Source organism: Mauremys reevesii, linkage group 14 (assembly GCF_016161935.1).
Source record: "Mauremys reevesii isolate NIE-2019 linkage group 14, ASM1616193v1, whole genome shotgun sequence".
NCBI classification, from domain to species: Eukaryota; Metazoa; Chordata; order Testudines; family Geoemydidae; genus Mauremys; species Mauremys reevesii.
Genome location: NC_052636.1, coordinates 11245911 through 11255869, shown reverse-complemented (window position 1 = coordinate 11255869; position 9959 = coordinate 11245911). Strand labels below are relative to the sequence as shown.

The window sequence follows — 9959 nt, the reverse complement described above, 5'->3', positions numbered from 1 at the left end:
AGGAAAGAGAGATCCTGAGATCTTCCTGCACAGGTGAGGAAACATTAAACCACCTCAGAATCTGTAAGTGCCTGAAGGAAACATCTGGGATGCCCTACAAAGCTCTTGGGGAGGTCTCTCAGTTCATTATTGTCCCTAGCAGGGGTCGTATCCTCAGGGTAAATATAGTTCATGGCTTCCTATAGATCCTAGCAGACACCAGGCAGTAGCTTCCTCCCTTCCCCCTGTGTATTTGGATGGGATGTGAAGGCTGAATTCATCCCCCTCCTCTCTCCTACTTGGGGGAAGAGTTTGGGGGAGTTCAGCTCCTGATTTTTATTTGACCTGTCTTCAGCACTTGTTTTTGTTTGGTCTTCCCCTTTCCATCCCTGTTTGAGGTTTCTGTCTCTATCACAGCAGGTGATGCAAAGGCATGTGAGAAAGAGGAGCAGAATTCTCAGCCTGAAAATGTCGAGCCAGTGGGTAAAAACAGAGCATTATTGCAAAGATCGAAAAGGAATGTGTCCAGGAGTCATGAGCAGGGAAACTCCTGGGAGATTCAGCACAGACCAAAAACAGATCAAGGAAACCAGCCAGGGAAGAAAGTGGATAAATTTATTTCTTCCTGGGGAACTCAGAAGATCCTCATGGAAACCACAACACAGCAAGATATCCTCAGGCGAAAGAGAAAAAATACATGCAGTGAGTGTGGAAAAACCTTCTCTCACAGCTCAGCCCTTTCTAGACATCAGAGGATCCACACAGGGGACAGGCCCTATGAATGCACTGAGTGCGGGAAAACCTTCAATCGCAGTTCGCACCTTATTAGGCATCAAACAATCCACAGAGGAGAGAGGCCCTTTGAATGCCGTGAGTGTGGGAAATGCTTCACTAGCAGCTCAAACCTTTCTCAACATCAGAGAATCCACACAGGGGAGAGGCCCTTTGAATGCCGTGAGTGTGGGAAATGCTTCACTAGCAGCTCAAACCTTTCTAAACATCAGAGAATCCACGCAGGGGAAAGGCCCTATGAATGCCGTGAGTGTGGGAAAAGCTTCACTCAAAGATCAGACCTTTCTAGACATCAGAGAATCCACACAGGGGAAAGGCCCTTTGAATGCCGTGAGTGTGGGAAAAGCTTCACTCAAAGATCAGTCCTTTCTAGACATCAGAGAATCCACATAGGGGACAGGCCCTATGAATGCACTGAGTGCGGGAAAACCTTCAATCGCAGTTCGCACCTTATTAGGCATCAAACAATCCATGGAGGAGAGAGCCCCTAGGAATGCCGTGAGTGTGGAAAATGCTCCACTAGCAGCTCAAACCTTAGATTTAATTTACCCTGGTTCCTCAACTGTTGCTACAGCTCTACTACCCATCAGTCCAAAGACTGAGAGAAATGGAGAGTTCCAACCATTGTCCTTTTAGTATCTTATTGTTCCTCTCTCTGTTTTTTGTGCTGGCCTTTCTATTCTATCACTTTCTGCCTTTGTTTAGTTGGTAACAGTTGGTTTCCATCACTCACGTTTGTTTGTTTAAATCTCTATCCGTTGTGAAATAAATTTTTTGCTTTTTCGATAACTGTACTCAGGTGCTGTGTGAGATAGAGTAGCAATGGTCCACAGTAAAACTAGTAACCTGGGATACTTGGGCAAGAGAGGATCTGGGATTTCACCAGGTATCTGGTGATCCGGGCTGGACCCCAGAGGGGGACACATTGAAGGAACTCAAGGGTTAAGGTGGCTGCTGTAGCTCAGAGGAGGGTCCTTGAGTTCCAGCAGGCTGGTGAGTTTGGTCACTAACATCCAGCTGCCAAATGCAAAATTCCCTCTTCCTTGTGGCAGGTGGCAACAAGGAGACTCACAGTCCTCAGCACCCTGAGAAGGGTCACAGTGTGTCTCTGTGTTGATCCACCTGTCAAATCCACACAGGGAAAGCTCCCGATAGCACAAAACTCTGCCCTATGAAATCATGGAACATGTGCTCTTTGCTCTGTGAAAGCATGTAAAGAATCCAAGCGCTGGAGGACAGGGTTTGGGTCCAGAGTGACCTAGACAAATTGGAGGATTGGGCCAAAAGAAATCTGAGGAGGTTCAACAAGGAGAAGTGCAGAGTCCTGCACTTAGGACGGAAGAATCCTATGCACTGCTACAGACTGGGGACTGACGGAGTGAGTGGGGTTTGATAGCAGCCTTCAACTACGTGAAAGAGCAGCAGTGTGGGCTTTCTCTTGGCCACTTTTGCTGGGCTGGGCAGGCGTCCTGGAGGCCTTTCTAGAAGAGAATTTGGAACTGAGTTAGAAAATCCAATGTGAAAACCAGAACCTCAGGTTTAGACTCATTCATTTATAATATTAAATCTTCAATTCTAGTGTCACAGTCAATACAATTGCTTCAGCCTGATAGTTGCCCAAAGGGAAACTTAACGTCTCTCCAAGGGGAGTGGGGAGAAAGCACTTTTCAGAGTCCAAGAGAGACAAGGCGGGTGAGGGTAAGAGCTTCCAGAGGACCAACCTCTGTTGGTGAAAGAGACAAGCTGTGGAGCTAACCCCACACACTTCTTCAGTTCTGTGTAGCCTGGAAGGTCGTCTCTTCCATAACCAGCAGTTAGAACATAAGAACAGCCACACTGAGTCAGACCAGTTCATCTAGCCCACTCTCCCGAAAGTGGCTAATGCCCGGCGCCCCAGAGGACCCCTGGGCCCAACATGGATACAGCACCACCACAAACAAGGTGAAAAGTCAATGCACATGGGAGAAGCATCTTGTGTTTCCATGGGCGGTAGGTTTGTAGAAATTTTGGTGGTGCCCAGAACCTGCCCAAACTCCGCCCCCCACCTGCCCAAGGTTCTGGGAGGGAGTTTGGGGTGTGGCTGGGGATGAGAGGTTTGGGGTGTGGGAGGGGGCTCAGGGCTATAGCAGAGGATTGGGGTGTGGGGTGATGGCTGTGTGGTGGGGCTGGGGATGAGGGGTTCATGATGCAGGAGGGGGCTCAGGGTTGGGGCAGACGGTTAGGGTGCAGGGGGATGAGGGCCCTGGCTGGGGCTGGGAATGATGGGTTTGGGGTGTGGGAGAGGCTCAGTGCTAGAGCAGAGGGTAGGGGTGTGGGGGGTGAGGGCTCTCCCTGAGGCTGGGGGTTTGGGGTGTTGGAGGCTCAGGGCTGGGGCAGAGGTTAGGGTGCAGGGGATGAGGGCTGTGTGTGGGATGGGGTTAAGGTGTTTGGGGTGTGGGAGGGCTCAGGACTAGGGCAGAGGGTTGGGGTGCAGGGGTGTGTGAGGGCTCTATCTGGAACTGGGGATGGGAGGTTTGGGGTGTGGGAGGGGCTCAGGGCTGGGACAGAGGGTTGGGGTGTGTGGGGGGGGAATGAAGGCTCTGGCTGGGACTGGGGATGGGAGGTTTGGGGTGTGGGAGGGCCTCAGGGATCGGGCAGAGGGTTGAGGATGTGGTGGGGGGGTGAAAGCTCTGACTGGGGGTGTGGGCTCTGGGGTGGGGCAGGGCTGGGGATGAGTTTGGGGTGCAGGCAGGCTGCTCCGGGACAAGGGCCAGAAAGGAGGACTCCCCCCAGCCCTTTCCCTGCTGGCAGCAGCAAGCTCTGGGGGAGGAACCCCTCATTCCCCCCCCCCAGCAGCACACTCACTCCCACCACTGTCACTGCAGGTGCTCCTAGGGCCCTTCTCAGGTCCAGGAATCTCCCTCGCCTCCCCCATTATGGGTGCTGCATGCACCTCCTCCCCTGCTGTTGCCCCTGACTATAGCCTCACTGGGGTTGGGGGATGGGGCTGTCTCCTTGCCCAGCATGGGGCAGGAGTGGTGACTGCAGGTGGGGGGGCTGTGATGGTGGAGGGTCCCGCTGGAAAAGGGAAGGGTCTGAGGTGGAAGGGCAGGCTCAGAGTCAGTCTGCCCTGGCAGTGAGTTGGGAAGGGGGGGCACTAGGACCCTGTGGCAGCAGTTGCTGCAGGGAGGCAACATGGAGCTGCATGGAAGAGGCAGGGACGCTCTGCTCCCTCCGGGGCCCAGGGACATGCATGGGGCCAGCAAGGAGGTCCGGGGGACACTCGGGAGAAGCACAGGGGGTGGCAGGTGGGGCCAGAGGGGAGACCCAGCCCCAAACTTTGGTGGAGCTGGGCCCCAGGGCTCTGAATATTGCTGGTGCCCGGGCACCACGTGGGTATATAACTCGCCGCCCATGTGTGTTTCATTCCTTATGTCCTAGTCCCATCATGTGGCCATTTCCTTTTCTTCCTTTCTGTTAAAAACTTTGGTGTTTTGCACAGAAACATTATTTCCCCAGGAGAGACCCAGGAGTGGGGGCTGTATTCCAGTACCAAACAGTCACTGGAAGGGGGCAGACAAAGACCTTTAGGATGATGCATCCGTCACTGTCAAAAGATCATCTCCCTCCTGCAGGTCACTGGCAGCCTGAATTTGTTCCTTATCCTCCCAGAGTCTGGGGGCTGGAATCAGCACTACCCAGCCCCTCCGTATGTAGCAGGAACAAACACAAACCTGGTTTTTAAAACAAGCTGTCCCCTTCCTCCTCAGGGAAGATTTTTCTGTGATTGAAGTTGAGCTTCAGTTCCCCTCTCCTAGGGGCAGGGCAGGCGTGGGGCCAGCTCCCAGTGAGCTCTGTTTTCACCTTTGCCCCCTTTCAGTCAATCTGGGATGGTAACTCTGCTCCCAGCTGTCAGGCAGCTTCCAGCCCAACCACCCTGCTCACTACTTCCATGGTCATGTGTCACTCCCTCTGCCAGCACACAGAGCCTGCAGGAAAGCTACTCCTGCCAGATGCATTGGTGGTTTAGTGGTGTGCATGGGTGTCTTCCAAGCAATTCATCTGGGTTTGATTCCCAGCCAATGCAATAATGGCTTTTCTCTTTTGCTGTTTCCTCATCTGGAAGTGGTTTAATTTCAGTCACATTGTGTTACAATCACATTATCTATAGAATGAGACAATAAATGTGTCGAAGTCCAGCAGGTCATACAGGATGGAGGCACAGAAGGGGCTGGAATGTGTCATCTGAGAAAGACAGAACCCTTGGAAACCTGCATCTCCCATCCCCTGGCCTTGCGTGTTATGATTCCAGCTGCATGAGCTGTTTGTAGGATGTTCCGGCATGATGGGGACATGAAGTTTTGAGTCAGTTTTTGCTCCTGCAGATTCCTTTGCTGTTACAATTATAATGACATGAACAAAAGGGAGGCACAATAAACCCCCAAATTGCAATACAGGTGGGGAAAGGGAAGATCACGGTTAAGCCAAACACGTCAAAATAAAAATTAATACAAAAAAGGGGAGGGGGGAAGAGATCAGGTATGTGGAGATCCCCTTGATATTTCAATGCACATTGTTAGAATCAAAGTTCAGATTTGACACTGGAAAACCTGCAGCTACCCAGCTCTGTGAACACCTGTGATGAGCCTGATGGAGTTGGGACACCTGTTCTGCTTCAATCATTTATTTTCTCTCTTTCTTCTCCCCCCCAATTCCTCATCTCCAATGTCTCTGCCTTTCTCCTCTTGCTCCCTCTCCCCTGCCCTTTCCCAGGAACTCACAGTCTACAGCATTTAGGACAAGCCAGAGCTCCCATGTTCTGCACATGAGCCTGTGTCAGAGGACGTGTGACCGCGGTCAGAACCAGTCACCAGAACAATATGACCCTTTATGGGCGACTTCTCTGCCTGCTCTGCAATTTACACCCCCCCCCCACTGAAGGGGGTGGGGTACAGCTCTGACTGAGAGGCCCCACAGGAGAAACTTCAGCCCCAAAGACAAATTTGTGTGAAATGCTGAGAAGTGAAGAGCCCCCCAAATCCCCAGAACTCTAGTGCCACCCCCATGGCACCAGCACAGGGAACCCAGTGAAATGGGGTTACAGAATACAAGGGGGAGGGAGCAGGGGAGAGAGGTGACAGAGACTCTCTCTCTTTCCTTTTCTCTTCACTTTCTGTTCTTCTCTTTCCTTCCAGGAACTGCAGTCACAGCAGGGAGGGGTTTGTCTCTTTATTAGGGATCCCTCTGTGTCACGGAGGCTGCACAAGTCATAGATTCTGTGGCTTCTGCAGTGGCCTCTGTGGCTGACTCCGTGGCTGCCCCAGCAGCTGGCCTGGGGGCAGCTTGGACAGTGGTTCCAAGGGTGGCAGCAGCAGCCACAGCTCAGTGGCTCCTGGCACCTGTCCTGAGGTGGCCGGAGCAGGGCTGGCCTCTGGGGCTCCCCTCACCTGGCAGCATCTGGAGTGGCAGTGGGTCCCCGTGGCTTCTCCCCCCGTACATGGTGCCACGGGCCCCCCTGGACTCCCTGCGCCCACAGCTGGTGCCACGGATCCCCCTGGGCCTCCCTCCCCACGATTCAATGAGGGGTATTTATGGTATAAGTCATGGCCGGGTCATGGGCAATGAGCTTTTGGTTTTTGCCCGTGATCTGTCCATGACATTTACTAAAAATACCTGCGATTAAATCTTCACCTTCCTCATTATCGATCAAATAAATCGCAACGCCTCCACCTGCAAGTGGATTTAGCCCAGGACCCTCAGAGTCAGTAGCTGTTACGCCCCCCACTGAGCTCTCTGGTCAGGTGTCCTAGCGCTGGAAGCCTCCTGTTTAGATCCTAAAATAGCATTTTTGCACCAGGGGGGCTGAAATTTTGGACCGGACATTGTAGCTCCACCGTTATTTTACTGAATTGCTTCAAAACAGCAAGTCAAGAAAGTCTCCTAAGTGCCAGGCTCTCTGCCAAGGAAACAGCTGCCCCTGCTCTGCAGGAGTCTGTGCGTTCCACACAGCAACGCACACACCTGCTCCACACTGAAGGGGGGTCAGACAGTGACAGGGTTGGTAACACAAATACTTCAGACTATTAACTCCAGGTCCCTTCCTTTCTTTAACCCAGGATGTGCCTGTCAACTGGTAACCATGGTGTTATCTTCACCTTAAAATACCTCTCCGTACATTTTCAGTGAGCCCTCCACCCCCTGCCCTCCCTGCAGCCAGACCCTGTCTCCAGCCAGCCCCGCACACCCCGGCTCCAGCCAACCCCTGCTGCACCCCCCCTGCCCTGCCTCCAGCCAGTCCCGCACCCCATGCCCTGCCTGCAGCCAGCCCCTGTCTGCAGCTAGCCCCTCATGCCCCGGCTCCAGCCAACCCCTGCTGCACCCCCCTGCCCTGTCTGGAGCCAGCCCTGCACCCCCTGCCCTGTCTGCAGCCAGCCCCTGTCTCCAGCCAGCCCCGCACGCCCTGGCTCCAGCCAACCCCTGCTACACCCCCCTGCCCTGCCTCCAGCCAGCCCTGCACCCCCTGCCCTGCCCGCAGCCAGCCCGTCTGCAGCCAGCTCTGCACCCCCTGCCCTGCCTGCAGCCAGCCCGTCTGCAGCCAGCTCTGCACCCCCTGCCATGCCCCCAGCCCACCCCTCTGCAGCCAGCCCGCACCCCTGCCCTGTCTGCAGCCAGCCCCTGTCTGCAGCCAGCCCTGCACCCCTGCCCTGCCTGCAGCCAGCACCTCTCTGCAGCCAGCCCTGCACCTCTGCCCTGCCCCACCAGCTGCGTCCTCCCTGCCCTGCCTGCAGCCAGCCCCTGCCACACCCCCTGCCCTGTCTCCAGCTAACTCCTGCTGCAACCCCCTGTGGCCCCGCCCAAAGCCAGCCAGCACCCACACACCCCCAGCCGTGCACACCCTGCCCTGTCTCCAGCCAACTCCTGCCGCACCCCACTGCCTGAAGCCAGCCAGTCCCGCACTCCTCTGTCTCCAGCCCTGCCGACCCCTGATGCACCCCGCTGCGTCCCTGCCTGCAGCCAGCCTGCCCCACACACCTGTCTCCAGCCAGCCCCGCACCCTTGCCCAGCCTGCAGCCAGACCCTACCTCCAATCAGCCTCTGTCCTGCCTGCAGCCAGCCCCATGTCCACTGGTGCCCTGCAGTTCCCAGGGCAGTAACCCTGCACACCTGCTTCAATGAGGGGGGCAGGGAGCAGCTGGGACCCACACATGCGCACACCTGAGGGTGACCAGACAGCAAGTGTGAAAAATCGGGACAGGTAGTGGGGGGTAATAGGATCCTAGATAAGAAAAAGACCCCAAAATTGGGACTGTCCCTATAAAATTGGGACATCTGGTCACCCTAGCCCACCCCCAGGACTCCTGGGTTCCATTGCTGGGTTTCCTATTGGTTCCACTGCTGGTTGTTTTCCTTTTCCTGGGGGACTCTGGGCAAGTTGCTCCCCCCTCTAGGGCTCTGTCCCCAGCAGGCAAATGGGGATTTCGTACCTTCCCGCTATTGGAAAGTGCTGGGAGAATCCCCCAGCCAAAGCTGCTCTGACAGCGCTAAGCAGCATCTGACCATTCAAGGTCAGAGCGCGCTGCCCAGGAGGAGGAGTGTTTGGCTCTGGGGTTTCACTTCAGCCCAGTCTAGAGAGAGGGGCCCAGCCATGGGGTTTGGCTCAAGAGGACCAAGTCTCCAATTTGTTAAAGGCGTTTTGAATTCCAGTCCTGTGCTGCAAAGTGCTTGGTGTCAGTTGCAAATTTTAGAATGATACTCTCCACTCCATTTTCCAAATCATCATTCATACTGTTTACCCACCTCCACTAGGCCCAGAACCCTGCCAAAGAAGGAAAGAGGCTGGGTTTGGGATGATTTGTTCTTGACAAATCCATGCTCACTCGTCCTAAGAACCAAATTATCCTGTAGGTGCTGCTGACAAACTGAGTGTTTAAGAATGTATTGCAGTATCTCTCCAGCTATGGAAGTGAGGCTGGCTAGTCTGTAAGGCCCAGGGGTCTCTTTGTTCCCCTTTGAAAGATAGGTCCTGTCTTGTTCATGGATGGGAAGATGTTCTTTTTCAGGGATCTCAGATGAGAACTGGGGCACAACACCTGGTTTGTTAAGGCCACAAAAATGGAGGCAGGAACCTCTTCTCTCCTGCTGGCAAAGAACCCCGGGTACCTAAAAGACAGAGACTCACATCCCTGAATGGGCTTTAGAAAAGGCAGTGGTTAAAAAGTTTGGCCCCGACCATTTCTTGTTTCCACAGACTAGACATTTTAGCAAACTTTAGAATTCCTTGGTGCTAAACACCGTGAAACTCTCCTTTCTCCTTCACACAGGGCTTTAACGCCCCTTATCTCACTCAGGCTCACGACTGCCCAGAGTTCGAGAACTGTCCCTGTTCCCATTGGGCAGATGGGGAGGAGCCTGAGGTACAGAGAAGGGAAGTGACCTGTCACCAGATGGATCAGACTGAACAGGTTTCAGACCTCGAGGAGGCTCTTACCTTCTAAACAGGGACGGCTGTTTTCTAGTAAAATCACTGAAAGGGAAGGAGAAAACTCGAAAGAGGTTCCTCCTGGCGCTCACGTCCGTGAACCCGAATACTCTCTCAGTCCTCAAAGAGAGACCTGGAGAAGGAGACTTGCTGGAGCAAAGCCACAGGGGTCTCTGAGGTTTCCCTGGTCCCTCGCCCCTGTCCTGCCTGGCTGATGTCAGCATCTCTCTATGAGGTCACCACCTCCCCACCACCTTGGACCAATAGGCTGAGGTCCTGCCAAAGGCCTTTGTGATGTCACTGCCACACCCCTCCCTTGCTGTGCCAATGTCCTGCCCCTGGCCAGGCACTTTGGAGGTTTGAGCTACTCCCTGTGGATCACCCCACTCAAGGAGCGTTCGTTCTAGGCAGCAAGCCGGCTAGACAGGGAAACATCACACGCTGCTCCCAATGCTACACTCAGTTTTTCAGAAATTAGTCGACTTCATGGCCAGAAGAGACCATTAGAGCATCTAATCTGACCCACTGCATATCACAGGCCTCCTGTATGACACAATAGTGAGTTTATTACGCAGGGTCCACCCCTCCCTCACTGTGAATAGTACATGAACCAGCCTTGTAATGGAGCTGAGATTTCCCAAGAACTTCAAGCAAAATACACCAGTTTCATAAAACAGATTTATTAACTACAGAAAGATGTAGTTTTAAGGATTATAAGTGGTAGGCATAA

The 9959-nt window shown here is 53.9% G+C and overlaps 1 pseudogene; it reads left to right on the top strand.

Moving 5' to 3' along the window:
* The first annotated feature begins 773 nt into the window (after window positions 1–773).
* Window positions 774–9959, top strand: part of LOC120381836 — a 67032-nt pseudogene continuing 57846 nt past the window's right edge.